The 26,410-nt window shown below is 34.3% G+C and overlaps 2 long non-coding RNA genes across 2 annotated transcripts in view; both read right to left on the bottom strand.

Annotated features, from left to right (window-relative positions):
- The window catches only part of LOC136030206 (uncharacterized), a 422,925-nt gene that overhangs the window by 19,275 nt on the left and 377,240 nt on the right, over positions 1 to 26,410 (bottom strand). The gene's annotated exons all lie outside the window — the stretch shown is intronic.
- LOC136029819 (uncharacterized) lies at positions 3,339 to 20,440 on the bottom strand. The gene is made up of 3 exons (XR_010618118.1): positions 20,291 to 20,440; positions 13,405 to 13,482; positions 3,339 to 3,782 (listed from the first exon to the last, which is right to left on the bottom strand). It is a non-coding gene; the product is annotated as an uncharacterized LOC136029819 (long non-coding RNA).

Genomic DNA, 26,410 nt, shown 5'->3' with positions numbered 1-26,410 from the left:
AAACAGTATCATGATTTTAATGTAAAATAGATAATGAAATTCAAGAAATTGAGCCTGTAATGTACACTGAATCAAATCAAATATTACAAATTTTATATAGCAAAAAACTCAATGTAGGCTATTGTTGCCCTACAACAAATATTATCCAAGCATATATACAAGTGTCACCCAAAAAATGACAAACACTTTGTAGTCTAATTAAGAATTGCTAAAACTATCCTATGTTATGATAATAGCAGGCTTGAGCAGTTACAATAGGCATGTGGTAATACAATTACAATAGTAATTTTGCACCAATATTCGCATTTTTGGACAAAATAAGACAATAATCAAAGATTAATATGTATAATTCACCATTTATGTGTTTTCAAGAAAAAGCTTCATATCTCCAATTTTGCCTAGGCTATTTCCCTCCCTAATGGGTAGATATTAGCCTTTGGTTAATTAAAAAAAATTGCTGTTGGTCTACATTTATTTATGTGCCTATTTTTCATTATAAATTGTTTTGGTATTAGCCAAGACTTGGAACTATAGGGAAGGAGACATGTAAAAAAAAAAAAAAAAAAAAAAAAAAAATTCTTATTTCATAACTTTCACTAAACATTTACCCCAAAAACCCCTAATGGGCAAACATGTATCCCAAACTATATTCCATGCGTCAGTCTTGTTTTAAGTGTGCATTTGTAAATAGAATCAGTGCAGGAAAAAACATGGAAATATACAATACTACAAAACTAATATACAATTAGTTTTTTTGTAGTGATTACCTTTTTTTTAGTTTTTTTTTAGTTTTTTTTCTACTTATGTCCTGGTCGTCATTTATACTCCCTGTGTCTCGGTCGTCATTTGTGTCCCGGTGCTTTGTTGATGGTGAATGCTAATCGAACATTCCTTGTGTCCCGGTCGCTTTCTCTTTGAGTGTCGTCATTTATATTCCCTATGTGCCGGTGTCCCGGTCGTCATTTGTGTCCTGATGTCCCGGTCTGTAATTTCGTCAGTCAAAAACATGACGTCAGTCAACACACAAACATGACGTCAATCGACAGACACACACACACACAGATAACTTATTTTTATATATATAGATTGCCAAATTTTTGGACTATAGGGAAGGAGACATGTGTAAAAGAAGAAAAAAAATCTTACTTCATAACGTTAAAATATTTTCAAATAAGGGGAGAGGGATTTTGCATTGTAGGTATTCCCTCAAAATGTGTCAAATTCAATTTTTCTACAGGCCATGAAGTAAAAAGAAAAAATTTCTCAACATATTTTCATTAAATTCTTGCCATTTGTTCCTAGAACAAATTAAACCCAAGTAACAAGAAACTTAAATGCAAACATATAGCTTTAAGCTAAACCTGGTCTATTAAAGTACTTTGATACAATTGGCAAGCTAACAATAACGTTTAGAAATACTGCTGAATTACAAATCAAATAAAGCAAATCTTGGTAAATGTTGCTATCTTTTTAATACAGAGCGACAAATTGGCTGAATATATCACTTCATATCTTATTTATTTTTTTTCAAAATATATTAATCATTGTTCTAGGAAATTCAATTAAAGGACATTTATGGACCCTTAAAAACAATAGATTTTTATCTTGAATTACACACAATAAGTTTGAACTGCTTCCTTTAGCCTAGCCTAACTAGAAAAAATGTTAGATTTTTAAAAAGTAGGATTATAAAGGCTTAGATTTGAATCCCCAAGTAAATTTATTATTATGTGCCAAAAGAGAAAAAAAGCTCTTGAAGATATGTTTACATAATTTTAGTTCAGTGATGTAAATGTCTCTTTGCTTATTATTATTATTTTTTTTTTTTTGTTGATCATGCTACTTGGGCTGTATAATAGGCCTGGGTCTATTTGGGATCTTCGTTCAAGAGCAACATTTTACACACACGAGTAGGCTAGCTTTATCTGTTTCAACAATAGCCTAGCCAACGTTACATGGGAGGGGGGGTATTCAATTAGGATGAGAAGGGAGATTCAAATGAGAATGCAGGTTACTGTTGGGGGTTTAATACTATGTGGTAGATGGGAGCTTTTCTTGATTCTTGGTAGCTTATCATTGATGTAAAATAAGGAATATTCAAATCTAGAACATTATATGGGAGCTATGTAATTGGGGGAACTAGAGTAAGGGGACTTTGCAAATAATCCCCAATGAAACAGAATCATCTCAGCGATGTTCGGGTTTCCTAAGTTTATAGATTGCCTGAAGAGTGTACCAGAAGACTATAGTACTCAAAAAAAGCTTTAGATAATACAACTTCAGTAAAAGATTGCATTGACTGACATCCGTTGACGGTTGATGCCAGAATAGAACTGAACTTCTCTGGCTACCCTACCGGTACCGGTGTAGTTACCTTAACCTTGTATTCAGAATAAAACCAGATTTCTAAATCGTGAAATAACTGCGTAGATTCACCTAACTCAAAATTGTGCAATACAACTGGTATTTCCTAATCATAACATATGATTTCACGTATCCTACGGAATAATGAATTTTAACTTTAAAACCTTTTAGACGTTTAAAAGATTCTTATTTTGAATTTTTTAAAGGCAAATTGATAAAGGATTCGGTTCTGAGTTTTATAGGGTGGGGGGATTTCTGGCCTGTATATCACATATCCCCTTTACCACTGTAGAATGATGTCATATAAATTACAAAGAAAAATTTTGCAGGCATTGATAATGCTAAGATTAATTCTCTAATAATTACAACCCTCTCTCCCAGTCAAATTTTTCAGCTTTGTCGGTCAACTTTGAACATGCGTCATTGCTGGCTGATGGCTTAAAACCAAGTTAAGATTTACTTCTTGTTCCCAAAAATGATATTTCGTATCTTTGTTATTATTTGGTAAAGCTAACTAATGTCATAATACATATTTGTCTAACCTTTTTTGTAGTCATTAAATGGTTTTACTCATTTGATGTCAAATTTTTAACAACACACTGTTTTACTGGTCTCTTCTTAGAAACATCCAAGAGTACGTTTTAGAATATTTTTAGATTTCCACAAATATTCCAATTAGAACTGACTGGTTTTCCAGCTTTGAACTCACTTCTGCAGCATAAATCTACTCCTCCAAGTTATCAAACTTAAAACTGAAAGAATGGCTTCACCAATTGTTTGCTTTAATTTAGCGCAAAGAAGTGGTATTTCTTTTTCTATAAAAAAAAATATTCTAAGACTATGATTTTGAGCAAAATCACCTTTCCAATTGACTCAATCATTTTATCAGGGTTCCTTAAATAATTCCTTTCTTTAGGATCGGCAAGTAGCAAGTACACGATAATCTGTAAGCATACAAAATAAGATAGTTTCACTTAAGCAAGCTAACAATTTTTATTAAGATGAAGACAATAAAATGTCTAGGATTCTTTTTTTTTTTGCTTCTTGACTCAGGAAGCGGCTCCTTGGCTGAAGAGGAGAGGCCACACAAAGAGTAGAACAGCTTAGATGAGCAGTTAATTCGTTTAGCAAGGGATGATCAAGAAATATAATAGATTTGAAAATGTTAAGGGTTCCATTTCTTTTAAAACATGAAAAGGGGAGATAAAAAAGAATAAACAACAGTTTTACCGAAATTTAACTTTACTTAAGGTTAAGAGCCCTTGTTTTTTATTTAAACTTTATAATTATAAGGGGCCAGGTCTGCTGCAACGCCTTTTTCTGTGAAATGCTATCACATAAAAAGACGGCAACTGGTATACAGACCACACAGATTTAGTTTCACAGAAATTTACTGCTCAGCTCTCTTAATTTCCAACCTAGAAAAGAAAAAGGACGTTAATCGATTGGAGATAAAAGATAGAGATGGAGATAAAATGAGCTTTTTGAATCTAAATGTATTTGGAAAACTTCCCTGAAAATGAGGATAAAGGTAAAATAAATGAAGAATTTTCATTCTTTATGAAGAACTTAAATAAAGAATTTTCTGGTATGTATTTGTATATGGGTCACAAATAGAAGCATGGTCACAAACGGGTCACGAACAAAAATAGCGGCTAATTATTCAAATTTCTTTTTTTCTGTTTAAATATTTTAACTCAGATTATATGGAAAGTTTTTTAGTCTTACATTCAAAAGGCTCTTGGACTATTTTTGACGTAACACCTAAATTAGGTATTCTTGTCTAACACCACACTGCCGTTTTATGACGAACAAATAAATTTTCAAGTGGAGATAAATCCATTCATTTAGACAGTAAAAAAAGAAAACAGATAAAAAAGTCCAGATATTTCAATACCTTGTTCGTTACACTAAAGCTTGAATTTCATCCCAATTCCTTAAGAATGACCCGTGAATAACAAAGGCCGTAGAATAAATAGTTGAAATTACTAAAATACTTTAGCATAAAGAGCAAGGTATTGTGGAGGAGATGAACCCCCTTAAATTTATAATATTTTCTGTTTATTTTAAGTTTTAATACTGCTCCTTAATTCCAGTTAAAACATTTTTTTATTATTTATTTTCTCATTGTTTTTTTGAATAATACTAAAAAATCCTGCACTCCTTCATTTCAAATCTCTTCCCTCATGATAAATTCCTCCATTAAAAAGATCCTCCCATGGATTTTCCTCCCCAAACCCATCCTCCCAACTCGAAAGTCCCCCTAAAAACGTCTGAACACTTCCCTATAGCCATTACTATATTTAAACAATGGTCAAAGTTGGTAACTTTCAGCCCCTCCCCCGGGGACTGAGGAGGATTAAGTCGTCCCCAAAGACATAGTCATTACGTTTTTAAACTATGCTGAACAGAATGGCCTTCCCAAAATTTTGATCTGGCGACTTTAGGGGGAAAATGAGCGTGGGAGGGGACCTAAGTATCCTCTAATTTTTTCAGTCTGTTAAAAAGGCCACTATGACTTTTAATATCTGTTGGAATGAGCCCCCTCGCAACATTCTAGGACCACTGGGTCGATACGATAACCCCTGGAAAAAACAACAACAAATAAACACGCACTGTGATCTGTCTTCTGGCAAAATACGAAATTCCACATTTTTGTAGATAGGAGCTTTAAACTTCTTCAGTAGGGTTGTCAGATACGCAGAATCTGATGGTACAATTTTCTTTTTCTATGACGTTTAAGGGGTGTTTCCCCCTATTTTCTAAAATAAGCCAAATTTTCTCAGGCTCGTAACTTTTGATGGATAAGACTAAGGTTGATGAAATTTATATATTAATAATCAGCATTAAAGATCGATTCTTTTGATTTGACTATTGGTATCAAAATTCTGTTTTTTAGAGTTTCGGTTTTATTGAGCCAGGTCGCTCCTTGCTAAAGTTTGTTACCACGAACTGTTTGATTTGAAAAAAAAAACTACCCAAAGTATTACTACCTCTTAAAGCTACTTTTAAACCATTATTTTGTCAAAGTTTTGTAAGTTTTTCACTCAGCCCAGGAACATATGGTAAAGAACAAAATGAGTCATAGAATTTTAACTAAAATCACCAATTATTGTTTCCCTGGGGAGGCCGAATCGAACTAACGGTCCTACAAAACTGAGAAAGGGATCGTTTGAAACGAATCAAAATTTTCTGGTGTCCCTTTTATCTGAACAAATTAATAGGATGGCTGATAGCGTCCCTCTCCTCCCCCTTTTCTCAAAAATTGATTGGTCAGAAGTTTAAGAGAGCAATTTTGTTTTGTATTGTTGAAAGGTTCCAAAACTATACCTTTAGATTTAACATGCACCATGCCGGCCCCGAGGATAGGTCTGGGGATGAAAGTAGGCTAAGTATAATTTGGTAAGCGTAAAAAGGATAACGTACAACCTCTGAAAACCAGTGTCATAGGGACAAAGACAAATAACGGGTTACATAATGCATTGGAATTGTATAACTTGGGCTATATATTTGTAAATTAGGGGAGGGGGTGGGTAAGGTTAGGTCAAGTTTGGTCACTTTAACCCCATACTCCCTTAAGTTTGAAATATATGGTCCAAATTATATTATTATGGTATAATATATATAGTTATATTACCAAATATAAACCATAGTAGTATATTTTCATCATATTTTGTTATATAATAAGGATAAACATAACTTTACTTATCTCTTTTTTCTATTAAGGAAACAACAAGACTGATGTTAATCGAAATTTTTGAAGGGTTGGATATTTTTTTCCATAAAAAATATAAAAAGACCGTCTTCAAAATTGTCGCTGGTGTCCCAATATTTATACCAGCTCAACTAGAGTAAAAAGAAAATAGTTTTCTCATTTTTTGTGGAAAAAACTGAGGTATTGAATCAACAAAAAAATACAAAGAAAAAGCAAATATTTTTATTATATTATCGGTAATCAATTTTCAGTGATCGGGGTATACGCCGATGGTATCAATTCTGGAAAATATAGGGAGGAACCAGGGATTTGTTTTGTGTTCTCTGCATAAAGATGCAAAAAAGCTATTTTTCAATATTTCAAGGGTAATATTCACTTGAGAAAGAACAAAACGTCCATCTCAAAGCATTTTTTCACAACTAGGTGGGGGGGGGGATAATATTACCATTTTTCTGTAGGTTATTTTGTGTCAGCAACACTGGCAACACTTATGAATATTACAAGAAGATATGTTAGAAAAAAACTTATATCCAAAACTCATAAAACTCGTAACCAAAAGATCAACTTATAACTAAACATAAAAAACTCCCAAATAAAATGGTGTCTCCACTATATAACGTTTAAATATCTAGTCTTTCCTCTTTAAAGAAGAAATCGCAAAAAAAACGGAGAGCTTATTAGCCTATATTAACTGCCTATTAGGTTTTAAGACGTATTTAATGATTTTTAATATCCAAAAGAAAAACACTCCAATTATACTGCATACACACTTAACTGTTTATTAACGTTTTTTCCACAAAACACTTTTGTCCATGATACTTGGCCCCCGTGTATGAAAGAATGCAATCATTGAAGATAGCCCACCGGAAAAATTGCACTCAGGGAAAATTGTACAGCCACCTTTTTAAAATTTCGCCATAAAATATTGCAATCACAGGACATCCCACTCAAATGATCAAGCCTGGCCATGGATGGCATTTCTAATGCATATATTTATTTTTCAATTAAGTAGCCCTCATATAGTAATAGCATTTGTTTTTTACTCTCTCTTTACCCCTCTCTGTCTCTTTTTCTCTCTCTCTGACTCTCCTTTTATCTTTATCTGGTTCGTCCTGTGATTGTAAGCAGTGAATATTAGCACAAAAAAAGTAGACTCACTTTTGCTGCTTCGTTTAAGAAAGATGAACATAAAATAGAACCCCTTTTCCCCAAGGACAGCCTATTCCCCTATCTCAAGAATTTTTTTTATTAGAAATAGGCTAAAATATACTAAGTTTAAATAAGTTTTACTGTAAAAGATGGAAAGAAATACTCTCCTTGAACATCTCAACAAACTAATAGGAACCATCTTCACGCATTCGCAGATGGTATTGGTGATTTAAGTGCTTTCTCCTTAGTTTGAATAGGCTAATTTAATTATAACTATATTAAGACATAAAAACTATCTCTATTTTTAATTTGGAATATTTTTCAGTTTAAATTTTCATATTTCAATTTGATTTTGAGTAAGATAAGCAGTATTGCACAAAAAGACAGTAATGATAAAAATGGTCAGAATCGTTCCTACTCGTCCCTGCATTTCTAAGACTGAGCCAAAAGTATGTTCGTCAAGTCCTAGCCCTGCTCCTGAAGGTTTTCAAGGGGAGGAGTTGTTCAAGTGCACAAATCTTTCGACGCTAGAAACTTAATTTTTAAATTTTAATTTTTTTTTTGAAATGGATACAAGAAGCAACGTGAAAATATAACGAGTAAAAACTATCCTATAAAGGAGGGGGCTACCCTCCCTCTTTGCAGTTGGGTTCCAACAGATTATATATATATATATATATATATATATATATATATATATATATATATATATATATATATATATATATATATATATATATATATATATATCATGAAAAGAGAAATCACCAATGCAACAGCACAAACACAAAAAAAAGGAAAAAAAAAAAGAAAGAAAAAAGAGAGAGAGAGAGACAGAAAGAGAAAAGGAAGACTGTTTTCCTAAATTAGTGATTAATATAGACCAGCACTTATTTATTTATTTATTAATTCAAAAAGAAAAGAAAACACATAACAACAATAATAATAAAGATCCTAGAAGCGAACTTGTTAAGGACCAAAACAACAAAAATTGTAAATGAAAAAGAGAGAGAAAAAAAAAATAAAAGAGAAAACAAGGGTAATTAAAGCAAATTGAACAAACATTTAGAGAAATATAATATCAAGATTTTAGTACATTGTTATATAGCGTCCGAAAACTTGTGGATAGCTCGACACTGGAGGGTATTAAATTCCATTGAATTATAGATTTATAAATTGGGGATCGCTGGGCGGAACTAGAGATACACCTGGGGACAATGAAGGAACGGTTGGATGAACGGAGACAGTGGCCTTCAGAATTATTACTATTAAAATAAGATAATAAGGGGGGAGGAAGATTTTTATGGTAAGCGGAGTATGCAACGGATAGAATTAATTTTTTGATGATTTGTTCAAAAGGGATAATACCAAAATTGGAGTACAAGTCCTTGGTGGGATATAGTCGTGGCAACCGAAATACTGCTTTGACGGCACGGTTTTGAGCAGATTTTAATTTATTGGTAACTGAAGGATAAGTATTGCCCCATACAGATCCGCAGTATGAGATATATGGGTAAATAAAAGAATAATAAAGGGAAACAAGGATATCGGGAGGAAGAAAATAATTCACACGATTAATTATACTAACCTGTCGCAAAAATATGGCTCTGATATAGGACACATGTGTTGCAAATGATAGGCAGGAGTCTATGTGGACACCAAGAAACTTGGCAACTTCGACCTGCGGGAGGAGATTGGTAGAATATTTTAGGCCAAGTGCCGGCTGAACTTCATTTTTTTTGTAAGGGGTTTGAAATAATACCACCTGACTTTTCTTGCTGTTAATGGTCATGCAGTTAACGAGACACCACTCCTGTACTCTATTCAGAAGGGTTTGAGTAGAGGTGACGACGGATGGTAAATTAGGACCGGTGATGAAAAAGTTGCTATCGTCAGCAAAAAGTACTGGGTGCACTGATGGGCCCAGGTCCGTAATCAAATCATTAATATAAAGGAGAAAAAGTATTGGACCAAGAACAGAGCCCTGTGGGACGTCCCTCCGGACAGGTAGGGGATGTGAAGTCACCCCGCCCAGTCTCACACTCTGTACTCTACCAGAGAGATAAGAGCCGAACCATGAGAAAGGAACTCCGCGAATCCCTAGGTTATTGAGTTTACTTAATAAAACACTGTGATCAACCATGTCAAAGGCCTTTGAAAAATCCAGAAATAAGCCCAATACAGTATTTTTAAGGTCAAGTTGGGAACGTATAAACTGTGTGGCGTCTATTAGTGCATGAGCAGTTGAAAATTTGGCACGGAAGCCATATTGATGAGGAGAAATCAACGAATCTGATGAATGATTCCCAAATACAAAGGGAGAAAGACGTCGGAATATAATTCTCTCGAGCACCTTAGATATAACTGGGAGAAGTGAGATTGGACGATAATTGCTTATCTCAGACGGATCGCCTTTTTTATGAATCGGGATAACAATTGCTGATTTAAATATTTCTGGGAAGACTCCATTGGTCTTAGACAGGTTTGCTATGTGCACAATGGGTTCACAAATATAGAAAGATACGGTCCTAAGAAGCTTATTACTTATCCCAAAGAAGTCAGGTGTACTACTATTAGAGAGAGATTCGATAACTTGAAGCACCTCTTTGCGATCAGTTGGAGAGAAAAACATGGATCTGGGATTCTTGCTAGGGTGTACCGACTGTGAGAAGGAACAGGAGTTAGTATTTGGAATATTAGTGAAATAATTATTAAAAGCATCCGGTACTAAAATTGGGTCAATTAATCTGCCACTGATGTCCCTAAGGTTAATAGGAACAGATCTTGAATTCCTTTTTTTTGAAAGGATTTCATTTATTGTAGACCAAATTTTTTGCAAGTTCCCTTTGCAGTGAGAGATTTTTGAATAATAATAATTTTTCTTTGCTTCCCGGATGAGTTTGGTATATACGTTTTTGTATTTTTTATAATTAGTCAGGTCAATAACGCTACTGGTTTTGCAAGCTAACTTATATAGGTCATTTTTTCGGTATGAAGAGATTATCAGGCTATTTGACATCCAGGGGCGCATATGGGTAGTTTTTCGGTTTGATTTACGAACTGGAAAGGTTGAACTAATAAGATCACTCAATCCCTGTGTAAAACTACTTGTGGCTGAATTAACATCCTGACAATCCAAAGTCTTGGACCAGTCGAAGGATTTCAAACAATCCGTGAACCGGTTCATATTCACAGTATTATATATTCTATTAGACGTAGGGGTATTAGTTCTACGGGGTTGAGTAGCTGATAGGGAGGGTAAGGAAAGATAGATTGGAAAGTGATCTGACAGGTCAGAAAATATTATTTTGGAGGACATGTGGTTTCCCAGGGAAGTGGATACAAAAATGTTATCAATTAAAGTAGCGGTAGACCTCATGGGATCAACTCTAGTAGGAAAAAGGATTGTGGGAAGAAGACCACTTGAGGTAAATGTTTCAAAGAAGGTATCACTATAATTGTTATTGCTAACATTTAATAAATTACAATTGAAGTCCCCAAAAACTATTGCCTTCTTTTGTGGTAAATTAATAAAACTAGAAAAATCATCAAACTGATTACAAAAGAAAGGTGTCGGAAATGGGGGTGGCTTATAAAATAACGAAAAAATAAAAGAATTCTCGTCTACCACTTATGTCGACGATTATTGAATAAATGCATCTATTATTTATAGGTTGCGAGAACAAGAATTCACAATCTAATAGTCTGGTGAATTTTAGACTTGATCGGATGTAAAGAGAAATGCCACCAGAGGACTTGGTTAATTTTCTTTCAATATGAATAGCTTGAAAGCCAGTGAGGGAAAATTCATAAGTATCATCAATTTCTGAAAGCCACGTCTCCGTTATTCCAATTACGTCGAAAGGGCAGTAACCATTTGTTAAAATTAAATCTTTAAAATTAGCCCACTTATCCCGTATGCTTCAGATATTAAAGGAAATTACATTAAGTTTGGTCTCTTCCATTAGCTTAGGTTTCACATTTTTCACAAAATCAAAAGTGTCGAGATGTTTACAGTTAATTTGGTTTAAAGGGCTATCGGGGCTAGCTAAGGTGTTGGTGGACAGATTATTTTGGTCATCGTAATAATTAAAAACAACATTATTGCACAGTGATAAATTATTAAGAAACGTAAAATCTTGTAAAGTACTTGTACTTGTGTTTGTTTGACTGTTCATTTCTTAAGCAGTAGTTTCTGTGCTTCTGGACATTTATACGAATAACAGGGGTGGTCGGAGGAGCCACAGAGAGCACATTTCATGGCAAGTTGACACGGGTTTTCTTTGGAGTTCTGGTGGTCACCAGCGCATTTAGAGCATCTCGGGGAAGCTTTACAGCTGTTTGGAGTATGGCCGTAGCACTGGCATTTGTAGCACTGGGTAGGCAAAAACTTGTACTCAGTTATAGGTAGACGCTCGTAACCAATAACAAGGGGATTCTCAGTGGCATAGTTTAGGTGGTCACGTGACTCAAACTTTAATCGAAAAGACCTCGTACTTCCTAACTGAACAACTTCTATACAGTTATTAGCGAGATCGCATAGGTCACTTTTAGATGTTCCCTCAGGCACTCGGCGTACTATACCGAAAAAGGCAGGACTCTTCACTTTAGCATTAATGGATTGGTCTGCTTTGCTTAATGCATCTGCCAAAGTATTGGCGGCACCCTTGTCCGACAGAACTACTTGCCATGCATCCCTCCTAGGCCTCAAAACAACTATGCTTGAACTGACACCCCCACAAGCTTTATCCAGGAAATCTTTTCGAGCGTCAGGATTATTCAAGTTTTTTGGTGGATTTTTCACAATAACTGAATAGGACAGTTTTGCGGGTGGGAGAGGTTTTATATCAGGAATAGTTTGCACGACTGACCTTGCTTTATGATGCTCAGCGAAGCTTTTAAATTCCATGTAGAGTTCATTAACCTTTCGAGTTAACGTAGCTGTTGTCTCCCCTGGCACACATGGGACCTGATCTGGCTCGAAAATCAGATACTGAGGTAGGCTGATCTTTTTCTCATCACAAAGATCAAAGGCTCGAACCATATCACTTACATTATCAGTCACTTTGGGCACTCAGTTACCCTAGTAATAGAGGCGTCAGCCCACAAAATCTTCTTTGCTTCAATTAACATATCTCCTTTGAAAAAATCGCAAGCAATCTTTACAATATTATCAGCTGAACAACCTGCATTTCTAGCCCGTGAAATGAAATTCAACACGGGATTCAAGACAAGTCTTTCACCTGGCATCATCCGGTGAAATGATCAAATTTCATCAAAATTCGTGGGCGGGGCCACAATAGTTGTCAGTAAAAGCAATAGCAAATCAGGTAGCAATACTCACAAGATGTATATTCAGAAGTTGCGTACACAATTTTAATTATCCAAAATATCCAATTATTCAAAGCACGTTACACAACTTAAATAGTTGCGTACACGATTTTAATTATCCAATTATCAAAAGCAAATTGTTCACAGCACTATATAGCATTGTACACAATTTCAATAGTTGCGCAATGAAATAAATATCCAAACAATAATCCTCTGTAAATTAACCAACCAATATAAACTGGTTTTCATCCATATAGGTCAAAGACTGTCAAAGACTGAATGAAGACTGCCTTAACCTAGTCTTAAAAAAGACTTTGAATGAGGCCTTAACCCTACTCATCCATACAATCACATAGGTCAAACAGCATAGCCATACACAATCAACCATAAAGAATAATCCATGGACAGGCAGTCATGTCGTCAATAAGTATAAGTCGTCATTTACCAAACAATAGAAATATATATATATATATATATATATATATATATATATATATATATATATATATATATATATATATATATATATATATATATATATATATGAAGATTTTTACTGTTTTAAAAATTAGAGCTAAGAGAAGCAGTCAAACTCTAGCGTAAAGAGCGAGGTGTTGAGGAGGAAAAGCCCCTTTTATATACGGAGTAATTTTTGTTCGTTTTAAGTTTTAATGTCGCTCCTTACTTTAGTTTAAAAATACTTGTTTTTTTAGTTAATTTCTGGACGTTTTTGAATTACTACATGTTTTGATCTATTTACCTAAAAATAAAAGCTCTGAGACGCAAGATGCGACTATATATCAGAATTTATTAAGATTCTGTTAATTCTGTTAAGAGGTGCTAACCTTTAGTGCTATGATATCTAGGATCTGCGACATAATATCGACGATTTCCTTTGATTTTCCTTGATTGCAATAGCTGCCCTAAAAAAAAGAAGAAAATAACAAAAGAGCAAAGAGCTCATATGACACTTCTAACGAGGTCGAAAGAGCCAAAAGCTCACATGGCATGAGCTCTAGCAAAATTCTAAGAATCAATAGATTGATTTAAAAGGAAATTCAGAGACTTAATGCTGGTCGGGATTTAAAATAAGAACTCTGAGACACTAGGTCCTACTAAATATCAAAATTCATTAAGATCCGATCACACACTCGTAGGTTAAAAATACCTATTTTTTCTAATTTTTTCCTCTTCTTTCAACACCCCAAGATGGTCGAATCGAGGAAAACAATTTTATCAAGCTAGTATTTGCAGGCCCCTGAGATTCCTACCAATTTTCATCGTCCTAGCACATCTAGAAACACCAAACTCGCCAAAGCACTGGACCCCCCTCCTATATCCCCCACAGAGAGCATATCCAATCCGGTTACGTCAATCATGTATCTACGACATTTGCTTATTCTACCCACTAAATTTCATCCCGATCTCTCCACTATAAGCTTTTCCCAAGATTTATGGTTTTCCCCTCTAACTCTCTCTAATGTTGCCAGATCTGGTTGGGATTTAAAAAAGAGCTCTGAGACATAAGCTCCTTCTAAACATAAATTCCATGAAGATCTGGTCATCCGTTCATAAGTTAAAAATAAATTAATTTTTCTAATTTTTACGAATTAACACCCCTCCCCCCTCCAACTCCACCAAAGAGAGCGGATCCATTACAATTATGTCAATCACGTATTTAGAACTTGTAATTATTCTTCCCATCAAGTTTCATCCCGATCTCTCCACTCTAATTGTTTCAAAGATTTCCGGTTTCCAAGATATCTGTTTCACCCCTCCAGCCCCCTGTGTCTCTGGATCCAATTCAAAATTTAAACTAAGCATCTGAGACATAATATTTTTCTAAATATCAAGTTTCATTAAGATCCGATTACCCATTCGTAAGATAAAAGAAACCTCAATTTTCATGTTTTCCAAGATTTCCAGTTTCGCCCTCCAACTGCCCCTAAATGTCACCAGATTTGGTTTTGATTTAATATAAAGACTTTGAAGCACAAGATCATCTTAAATATCAAATTTCATTAAGATCTGATCACCTGTTCGTAAGTTACAAATGCCTCATATTTTCTAAATTTCCTCAATTACCCCCCCCCCCCCCGTCCTAAACTCTTCCGAAGAGACCAGATCCAGTTCAATTGTGTCAGTCACGTATATTGGACTTGTGATTATTCTTCTCACCAAGTTTCATCCTGATCTCTTCACTCTAAGCGTTTTCCAAGGTTTCCGCCCCCCAACTCCTCCTAATGAAAAAGGATCCGGTCGAGAATTAAAATAAGAGATCTGAGTTATGAGTTTCTTCTAAATATGAAATTTCGTTAAGATCAGATTACTTCTTCGTAAGTTAAAAATACCTAGTTTTTTCTAATTTTTCAGAATTACCACCCCTCCCCCCTATTCTCCCAATGACTGCGGATCCGTTACAGTTATTTCAATCACGTGCTTAGGATTTGTGCTTAACCTTCCCAAGTTTCATCCCGATCCCTATACTCTAAGCCTTTCCCAAGATTTCTGACCCCAACTCCCAACAATGTCCCTGGATCCGGTCAGGATTTAAGATAAAAGATCTGAGTAACGAGGTTCTTTTAAATATAAAATTTCATTAAGATCCGATCACTCCTTCGTGTTAAAAATGCCTAGTTTTCTCTAGCTGTTCAGAATTAACCCTCCCCACCCAACTTCCCCAAAAAGAATAGATCAATTTGGTTATTTCAGTTACGTATCTAGGACTTGTGCTTAATTTTTCCACCAAGTTTCATCTAAATCCCTCTAATTATCAATTATTCCGATTTAACCGTCCCCCTACTCCCCCCATATGGCTGAATTGGGGAAAAACTATTTTTAATTTAGTCTGGTCTGGTTCCTGATACGCCTACCAAATTTTATCGTCCTAGCTTATCTGGAAGTGCCTAAACTAGCACTACCAGGATAGACAGGCAGACAGACGGACCGACAGACTGACAGAATTTGCGATCGCCATATATCACTTGGTTAATACTAAGCACCATAAAAAACTGTGCTTTTTCTGTTTGGAAATGAGAAGAAATAGTTGCGTTTTCAGATATTTTATCCTGTCTTTATGTCAGGTAAGAGTTGGAGTAAATTTTTCGTACCTAGCCTGAAAAGCAATTACAATCGAAGATTCAAACAAAAATAATAACAGCAGAAACAACAATTTTTCAAATGAAAGCGAAGTGTAACATTAAAATTATTTGCTGCCTTAAATGTGAGGGAGGTTTATACGCTCCCCTCCACTTTTCACGCCAAATCTTAGCTCTTGAATCGACAAGTAAAGCACTTGGAATTACCCAGTAGTTATATTTGTTGTATTCTGAAATATTTTCAGGATACATAAGTGGAATTTTATTGGGAATAGTAGAGTGTTGAGGTGACGCTGACCCTCTCATATTTGGGATTATTGCTTTTCATTGTAAGTTCTAACTCTGCTCTTTATTTTCTTTTGAAAAAGTAGTGTTTTCAAATTGAATTTCTGTTTGTTATTAACACGTTAGATGTTCTAATCCATGGTCTTCCTGTTTTCAATGAACAAGTTGCACAGCTCCCCTCCCCCTTTTTGTAGCTCTATTTACGCTGAAGTTTTACTTGCAAATCTAATAAGCAACTTCGGTTAATTAAGTTGATTTATTTCAAGCTTAAATTATTAGAACTGAAGTTTGTAACAACAATGCAACATTGAGTGTGTTGGAGCGGGAAGGATTAAGGTGTGGTTGCTTAGACATTTGAGGTTCTAAAAATATGGAATTTTAAAAAGGACCAGATTTTCGGGGAGATCCAATGGAACGAATGTGAAAAAATGAGACAGGGAAAATAGAAAAATTCTCTGGAGGGGCATAGAAAACTTTTTTAATTGGAAGGAATATTAATTAGAGGTATACCTAACATTTCACATGGTCTCTGACAAGTTTTGCCAAAATCCTTAAATAATGGTAAGATATTGTTTAGGACATACGTTCAGGAAGGGGCAGTCCCTGTAAAAACTTAGGTTTTGTCTTAAATTAATTAAATAAAACTTTGGAAAGAGAAGTTTTCTAAAGAAAGTAAAGGCCATATTAAACTTAAAATTAAAAGAAATAGAAACTACAATTGCTCAAACTAAAAAAGACCCAAAATTTTCTATTAAAAAATAAATGAAACCCGAAATTAACAGAAACAAAATAAACAATAATAGCATAAAAACAACAGCAGATACTAATATTTATTGAATAATTAAACCTTAAAACGAGTAAATCTGAAGTTGAATATGAAAATGAAGCTTAAAATGAAAAAAAATATCTTGCTGTTGAAGCATAAATGAAACCAAAGACGAGCAAAAATTGAATAAAAAGTCATGGAAAACAAACATACAATAGGTACTAACATATATGAGTAAATACATCCTAAGAAGAGTGAACATTACATTAAAAACGCAAATCAGGCTTGAAGCGAAAAAATTCCCTAGAAGCAAAAAAAAAATCCCTTCAAGAGTTTGGGTTTTGCCTCCTCTCACTCTAAAAGCCTAACACCTACTAGTTCATTGGCGCTTTACTGAAAACTATATGAATTTCGAAAAGTTTTGAAAAGTACAGATAAGATCGAACTGAATGTTTGATGTATAATGCTATTAATTGCTGAAAGATCATTAGTTCATGATTTTATTTCACTGTAATTTTATTTTAATTTTCAATGCTGAAATAACTTGAAAAGAAAATATTTGTAATATAATTCGTTTTCAGAGAAGCACCAATGACGTTGTAGGTTTTAGATACAGTTAGGCAAGGCTGCAGCATCCAAACTCTTGTTTGAAGTGATACTGTATTTGTCTAACATTCTTTAACAGTTTATAATCTTTGTTGACTAAGTAGTCCTATAATTAACATTGCATATTAAAATTATTTTTGATTATATTTACTTTCATAAAACCTTTAATAGTATCATCATTACTAAACAAATGATTCTCAATTTAGTTTCTTGTGATTTATATTAAACTTAATAGGAATAAAATCCATATAGCAGAAAAACAGACACCCAAACGAAGAGTTCAAGAGTAGATGAAGATGCTAATTGAGCATTATGCAACCAATGTTCGCTTAGGACTTATCGTTTTGAAAATGGAACCCGAATGAATGAACATAAGACAAGGCACTGTTAGCTCCCCAAAAAAGTTCAACTTTTTTATTTTTGTTTAAGTTTTTCTCCTTTAAATATTGAATCAGAGGCCAAATTAGATGAAATGTCTCAATAAAACAAATGCAGACAAGCGTAGAAACATCCGATTATCGAAGTTGGTGCATAATATAGTTATAGTAAGACTACTAATATACTCCTAGATGCTGGATTGACCTCAAACAAACAATTTAAAAATTAAAATTCCCTTACTATATTTTCTAACTCTTTACCTTTCAAAGGAATCTCTGAATTGTGTCTTTTATTTTGAAGTATCTTTTCAACTTCGACTTTCTAAAAGAGTGAAAAAATCACATGGTAAACATTAACATAGTATAATTAACGTTTAACCGCATAAACTTTTGCTTAAATACTCTTTTAAATTTTAGCAATTAGTCATTGTGTTGGATTTGGTTTCTGCAACTTATTATAAAACGAATCAAAGCCTATTGTAGTCAAGAGTTTCAATATCTGTTTTGAAGAAAAGTGTTTAATGAGAAAAAATGTCATTTATCGGTTACTCAGAAACAGTGACTATTGTTTTGACTGTCTAAATAGTATAAGTTTATTGCAAGCGCAAAATTTATAAGGAAATTCCGATAACATGCCAGAAATCCTTGAAAAATGGTGTTTGGTTAAAGTAAAAAGTGAATAATTGGATCTATCATCGCAAAAAGCCCAAAATAGAAGAAAAGTTAAGACCAAAGAGTCTTGATCTTGAGCAACGGATTTTTCAACAAATTCAACTTAAAAAAAATCAACTTTTTTGTATTAGGCTGGAAACACTGAATTGTGTTCTTTTAGTTTTCTCTCCCCCCCCCCCCCAGGGGTGACTGTACCGAACAAGTTGTCGAAGAGTGTTGAGAGAGGGCTAGTTTAAATGGAAACAACATTGCTTGGTGTGCTTTAAAAACATAAGCAGCGCAATAAAATAATAGAATACCTAAATAAACAGCGATAAGGCGCAATGTATTATATTTTTATTATCAAATATAATTTAAATAATTGATTATCGTGTTTTTTCAACAAAGAGGCACACTTTTTAAAAACAAGCATTTGATTATATCTGTAATGAGTTTTTCATGACTATAGACAATTGAAATCAAACCAATATCAATAAACATTTCCGCCTGCTACGTGCACACCTCGTATAGTCGATTTTTGCAGAAAATTAAATTTAAGAAACAATTTTTTTAACTGCAAGTAAGCAACGAAATTAAAACTCAAAACGAACAGAAATTACTCCGTGTATGAAAAGGACTGTTCCCTCTTCAACGCCCAGTTCTTTACGCGAAAGTTTCTTACTATTTTAAAAAGTAGAGTTGAGAGAAAGAGTCAAACTTTCAAACAGTTCGTGGTAACGAACTGTAGTAAGGAGCCCCCCGACTCAATAGTAACCAAAACTCTAAAACACGGAGTTTTGTTAGCAATACCTACTTCAAAAGAATCGCATTTAAATACTGATTTTAAATATATGAGTTTAATCAAGTTTAGTCTTACCCATCAAAAGTTACGAGCCTGAGAAAATTTGTCTTATTTTAGAAAATAGGGGGAGACATCCCATAAGAGTAATAGAATCTTAACGAAAATCACACCATCAGATTCAACGTATCAGAGAACCATACTGTAGAAGTTTCAAGCTCCTATCCACAAAAATGTAGAATTTTGTTTTTTTTTTCCAGAAGGCAAATCACGGTTGCGTGTTTCTTTGTTTGTTTTTTTTTTTTTCCAGGGGTGATCGTATCGACCCAATGGTCTTGGAATGTTGCAAGAGGATTCATTCCAATGGAAATAAAAGTTCTAGTGCCCAAGAATGACAGAAGGGGATTATATTATGGATTTTTTGCATGGGGCACTGGCATTTGTCTCCTTTTTTGTCAAAGAAAAAGGAGGCATGTGTCAAATAACGGATTAATTTTGAATATGATCAGACTACTAGAATTTCATTTATACCAGAGAAAACTGCGCAAAAGTTGGTTTATAATATGTTTCCTTTATCCCTATTATTCCATCCTTCATAGCGACCGCAGGCAACAAACTTTTTTCCACTTTTAGGTTCTTTTGAAAAGTTTTACAAATGGCGTATGTCAACCTTTTAAATATCAACAACCAAGCTGTCCCACTTATTTACCAACTAATAAGTCTACAGAATATACTTCCCACTTGAATCTTCAATTATTGTCTTCCTCACTTGAAAACAAAATACTTCCTCACTTGAATCTTCAATTATTGTCTTTTTCGGGGGGGGGGGAGGGCAATAGTTAATACATTTGGTGGACAGGAATAAAAACATATTAATAATTTGTAAAAAAAAGTGCCTAGAAATTCAAGAAAAATTAGGATTTTAGGAGACCAGCCCCAAAGCTCACCCTTGTGGGTAAATAGAATACAAAAACCATAGCTGATGCTTTCGATCTAGTTACAATTCGTGTCTTCTCATGTTTCCTCTACTCATGAGCAAAACCAGCCATTTTTTAGACTGTGCTGATATTTTGTTTCTAATTAGAACCTAGACTTTCAAAGAACACAAAGTAGAGCCTCAATACGTAAATTTAAATAGATAATACTTACCAAACAAGACCCAAAAACATAGTAATTACTTTAACATTGCCTTGTGCTATCTTGAAATATGTGTTAGAAAAAATTGATTCCACGCAAGTTCTGGAACTAAATTTCCATCTTGTGGTATGCGGTGGTCATATTAGAGACAAAAGAGCTAGTGGGCGTCTCTACCAGATTAAGTATCAAGTGTAGGCAGGCGGTCGCTACACGTGACAAAGCAAATCATTAATTTAGCCATTTAGCAAACAAAGGGTTTGACACCATAAATTTGGTCATACAAATTAGCAGGAATGGAAGAACAATCATGTATCCTAGGTTTTCTAATAATAAGGATTAAATTGTGTGTATATGGACTGGCAAATAAAATTTAATTTCGTTAGATTTTGGTGGCAGAGGGGGACAATTGTACACTCCTAGACTTTAAATAGCAAATTCTTATTTCTATTTCATAGCTACTTTTTATTTTATCATGGTTAACTGGTCGTTTTTACCCCTTAAACTGAGCCGCCCTACTTTTTCATTAATTGGTGGCACTGATTAAAATAATTGAGACCTATATGCTTATAATTTATTTTTCATATTTTTATTTCACCCCCCCCCCACCACCTTTCCTTGCAGCAGATGGAAGAGGGGTTGATGTTATCTTGAATTAGTATAGTTTTTAATGAGGTTGTGAATAAAATGTTTTTGTCCAACACATTTCCAAATACATTTTATGTTTTTATTTTAAATACATTTATGTCGAATACTTTTTGTCAACGTGATTATTCAGACATACAATTAAAGTTCAATGAGAAAGTAAGAGAAGTGCCGATTATTCAGCAAAGTTAAAACATCACATAATAGAAAAAATAAAAATATATTGCAGTCAATGGGAGTATAAGTAACCCCATTTCAGCTTCTGATAATGGACACTCGTCAGTTACATAAAGGAGAATGCAGAGCCTCAGCGTATGACTTCACTTCCCTACAGCCCCCTTTACGCTCGGTGTTTTACAGACAAAGTTGGAGGCAAATTACCAAATGAAAGTGCAAAAAACGGCTAATTTTCTCAATCAAACAGTTCGTAGTAACAAACTGTAGTAAGGAGCAGCCCTGCTCAATAGTAACTGAAATTCTAAAAAATGGAATTTTGATACCAATAGTGACAATAAAAAAAAATTGCATTTTAATGTTGATTTTAAATATATAACTTTCATCAAGATTAGTCTTACCTATCAAAAGTTACGAGCCTGAGAAAAATTGCCTCATTTTAGAAAATAGGAGAAAATACCCCTAAAAGTCATACAATCTTAACGAAAATCACACCATCAGATTCAGCGTATCAGAGAACCGTAGTGTAGCCGTTTCAAGCTCCTATCTACAAAAATGTGGAATTTCGCATTTTTTCCCAGAAGACAAATCACGGATGCGTGTTTATTTGTTTTTTTGTTTGTTTTTTTTTCCCCAGGGGTGATCGTATCGACCCAGTAGTCCTAGAATATCACGAGAGGGCTCATTCTAACGGAAATTGAAAGTTCTAGTGCCCTTTTTAACTGGTCAAAAAATTGGAGGGCACCTAGGCCCCCTCCCGATTTCATTTTCCCCCAAAGTCACCAGATCAAAATTCTGAGATGGCCATTTTATTCACCATAGTCGAAAAACCTAATAACTATGTCTTTGAAGACGACTTACTACCCTACAGTCCCCGTGGGAGGGGTCACAAGTTACAAACTTTGACCTGTGTTTACATATAGTAATGGTTACTGAGAAGTGTACGGACGTTTTCAGGAGGATTTTTTTGGTTTGGGAGGGAGAGTTGAGGTGGAGGGGGCGTTATGTGGGAGGATCTTTCCATGGAAAAAATTCTCATGGGGGAAGAGACTTTCAATCAAGGGGGCGCAGGATTTTTTTGTATTATTTAAAAAAAACAATGAAAACATAAATATGAGAAGTTTTTTCTACTGAAAATGAGGAGCAGCATTAAAACTTAAAATGAGCAGAGATTATTGCGCATATGAGGGGTTTACATCCTCGTAATACCTCGCTCTTTACGCTAAAGTATTTTTAGTAATTTCAACTATTTATTCTACGGCCTTTGTGATTCAAGGGTCATTCTTAAGAAATTTGGACCGAATTTAAGCTTTAGTGTAAAGAGCGAGGTATCGACGAGGGGTGAACTTCCTCATATACGCAATAAAAATATACGAATATAGAAGTTCGTTAATTCATAAATTACGTGTATTTTTTACTAATGAAAATGTTCGTAAAACAATTAAGAGTTCTAGTTGCCTTTTTAAGTAATCAAAAAATTGGATGGCAACTAGACTTCCTCCGCCAACACTAAAGAAGTGAAGTTATGTTAATCCATGAAAAAACGAAACACGATGCAAATATAGTAATTTAGAAGCAACTTTGGGCTTTTTATTTGCACATTGGGGGGTGGGGGAGGGCATGACCTAATCTAACCTCCACACCCCCTAAGGTGCAAATATATAACCCACGTTAAATAATTCCAATGCCTTCTGTCACCTCTCACTTGTTCTCCACTGTCTATAATTTAATTGTTTCTTCATTTACATATAAAACCGGTTCTTCGTCGTGTTTTACAGTGCGTAAACTTGGGAGTTGGTGCTATAATGCATAAGTAGGCTACCCTTTAACCTATCGCGCATTCAATTAATATATATTTAAGAATAGTAGCCTATACTGTACCTAAAACCTATAATGGAGTGGCAGGAACAGTCCGTAGAATCAACCAAAAGAAGGGCCCCGACCGTAAAGAGAATATAATGAAGAACAAGTCCAGCAATTGCTAAATAATCATTTTAGAAATCATAAGTCACTCAGGAAGGCTGGTAAGGCCAATGGTGTTCCTAAGAGTACGCTGAATGATCGAATAAAAAAAACTAAAAAAGAAAGGAAAGTCTGGGAGGAGGCGTGGATAAGACAAAACAAGGACCTCCTCCAATTCTTGGTGAAGATACTGAGGCACTTCTGTAACCTGGGTGAAGGACTGCCAGAAAGTCGGGATTCCAGTAACAAAGGAGCAATTAAGAAGCACTTTGGGACAAGTAGCGAAAGAACAGGGTTTTTCTGATAAATTTTCAAAAGATGGGATGCCAGGGGAAAGGTTCATGTGCAATTTTTTGATACTAAATAATGACTTGACAGTAAGTGTTGCAGAACCGACAGATGCGGGTAGGGCGACCTTGAAAAAAGAGAGAATTCGAAATTTTTTCGCTGTTCAATAAGAGCGACTTCTGAAAGACAAAAACTTACTGAGAATGACTTCACAAATCCCGCCTTTTAGTTTAACTGCTACGACACTATGATTAGGTACTATCCACCTTTCCTGTTTTAGCACAGAGGGGATCTAAAATTATTTTAAAACATTTTGTGAATGTTGGCCTGTGTTAATCCTAAAGGTGAGTATCCTCCCCCCTCTGATTGTGTACAAGGGTACTAGGATAAACAAAAATTTCCTCGAAACGATTCCACTAGGTGTAAAGGTTTTCCATGGGGAATCAGGATGGATGACGCAGAATGTATTTTTCAAATGGATGCAAGAAATATTTTACCCATGGCAAGTTGAAAAGGGTTATGGAAAGGTTGTTTTAACTATGGATAGCCACAAGAGTCATATAACCTTGAAGTTATCAGAATTTGCTAGGGAAAAAAATATTAGGCCAGTGTGCATATTATAAACGCTACTCACCTTTTTTAGCCCTTAGACGTAGGTATATTTAATTCCCTTACAAACAATTGGAAGAGGCACACTGACATCTGGACAAAAGGACACGTAAATGAACATTGCATTAGGATAAAAATTATCAATAGACAAAAAATTCAGTCAATAGGATAGAAATAATCAATAGACAAATGACTACAAATAGTCCAGCCAATAGTTACGGAGGTGTCATGAAGAAATGCGGTGTAGTAGTAGTGTACCATTCGTAGTGGTACAAGTGGCAATCTAAGTTTTACAAGGCGGAGTTTTGGTTCTATCACTGATTTTTTTTTTCCTACAAGTAAGGAGAATCATAGTGAACGTCGCTGTTTTCGAAAACTGGGATCAAATTTGACTAGGAGGATAGTCGATGGAGATACAACCTCTAAAAGCTATATATTTTAAAGAAAAATATATGATATTATGCACTTATAAATTAACGCATTTTATTTTATTTTGGAGAATTTCTAACGTTTGGGGAGGGGAACAAAGTTTGATACAAAATTTAAAGTAAATGAAATTTATCGAAATCGCAAGAAATTGTTGGAGAGTTTTGGGTGTGGAGGAGGGTATTGGCCCTCACATATGTGCTTTTATGATAAGGCATAAAACTTAATACTAACAGATAAACAAAAATTACAGCAAGTAGGCAATTTTTTTCAAGGATGGAAAATGCAACCCTGTTGAAACCAAAGAATGGGTGAAGCTAATTGACTAATCATTTTAACAATAGTATCCTAAAGGTAATATAGTCATGAGCAGAGGCTTGTAAACATTGGTTTTTTTCCTTCAGTACTCATTCATAAACCTTGAAACCGGCTTGGCTATTTTGTTATCATCAATTTTACCAAAATATTGTTAAGCCTACTATTTTTATTAAATACTTTTTCTAATGACGTGATAACTTGGGAATATATGTAAAAATTCTTTTAAATATAGTTGACGATAGATTACAAAAACACCTTACTCTTCTTAAAAAGTATTTATTGAATAATTTTGAAAAACAGAAGGTTTTGAAATGAAAATTCTTTCGAACCAATTTGATTACTGAATTTAATATTCTCTTTTTCTGCATTTGAAAACATATCAAGCTCACACAATTTTATCTAAAAAAGAGTGTTGATGCTTGTAAAAGTGTTGAGCAGCCAAGAGCCTGCTTTACCTCATCGATCTTTGAATTGTATTTAAACTGAGCACATTCCACCTACAAGCCTTTCTGAAATTTTCGTATTTCCTAAATAACTGTTAAAAATCGTTTAATCTGCAATTGCTCTTGCAGGAGCATTGATCAAAGATTGATTACTTTCAATGATAAACTGTAAACAAAATAACAAGAACTAATAGTTAAGCCAAGTTACATTTAAGTCGCACGTATCAAAGCATATATTCAACATAAACACTGTTAAACATTACGCTGTGTTAACCGAGAAGAGATGTAGTTTGGATTCGTAAAAGACCTCTGGGGAGGTGTAAAATGTGCCTGCTTTGTGAAGGAATCTCGGACAGGAGATTTTACATGCCTGTGAAGAAAGCAAACTTTCTTCAGTTTCACTATTGCCAACTACTAAAAGGTACTCTATAATTATTTTTGCCTTCTTCTACGAGAAAGGCTGCTATAAATTTGTGGACCGGTATTCAGAAGACTGAATACCTCACTCAAGGGCAAGAACTTTTTTTTTTATATTTTTTTAACGCATTTGTTTTCCACAAGTAGTAATTTACTGATAAAGATACTGAGTTTCATTGTAGCTGAGTGAGAACCTTGACTATTGTTTATATTAATCAAAAATAAAGAAGTTCTCAGAGGGAAGTAAAGAGCAAAGTTCAAACTTAAACGAGCAAAAATTATTACTTCCCAGCCTATCCAACATATATCTATAAACCTAGTACAAATAAATCAACTGGTGATATTTCTCGATTCTGTAGGATTTCAGAAAACTAGGGCTTTGCTTGAAACACAAAAACCAAATATATAAAATAAGAATATTCATCTAGAAGTCAAAAGTAAATGCGTAGCCTCACAACAACAAACTAATCAATAACGCTTTTCATAGTCTTATAGGAGCTGCGATATCGGCGTATACAAATAAAATTTTCTTAAAAACTTGAGTACAAAAATAATACGTTCAAATTCATTAAACAGCATACAAAATAATGGAGTGAGTTATCAGGCAAGATCTTGGTTTCACCTAGTGTAACTCGAACTGAAAAACATATCAACCATAATGTGAACTCTGGAAAGCCAGTTATTCCAATCTAAAAAACGAATAATTTCAAGTTTTGAAACAAATTATAAGGCGAGTATATAGTCTTACTATATACTACTTACTTACTTAGTAAGATTCCTTCACTTCAAACTTCTCAACAAAAAAAAAAAAATCATGAAATATCCTTTTCATGTCCAAAACGACAGTCAATCA

Source organism: Artemia franciscana, chromosome 8, assembly GCF_032884065.1.
Source record: "Artemia franciscana chromosome 8, ASM3288406v1, whole genome shotgun sequence".
Lineage (NCBI taxonomy): Eukaryota > Metazoa > Arthropoda > Branchiopoda > Anostraca > Artemiidae > Artemia > Artemia franciscana.
The sequence above is the reverse complement of the archived record's forward strand: the minus strand, read 5'-3'. Positions and strand labels throughout refer to the sequence as shown.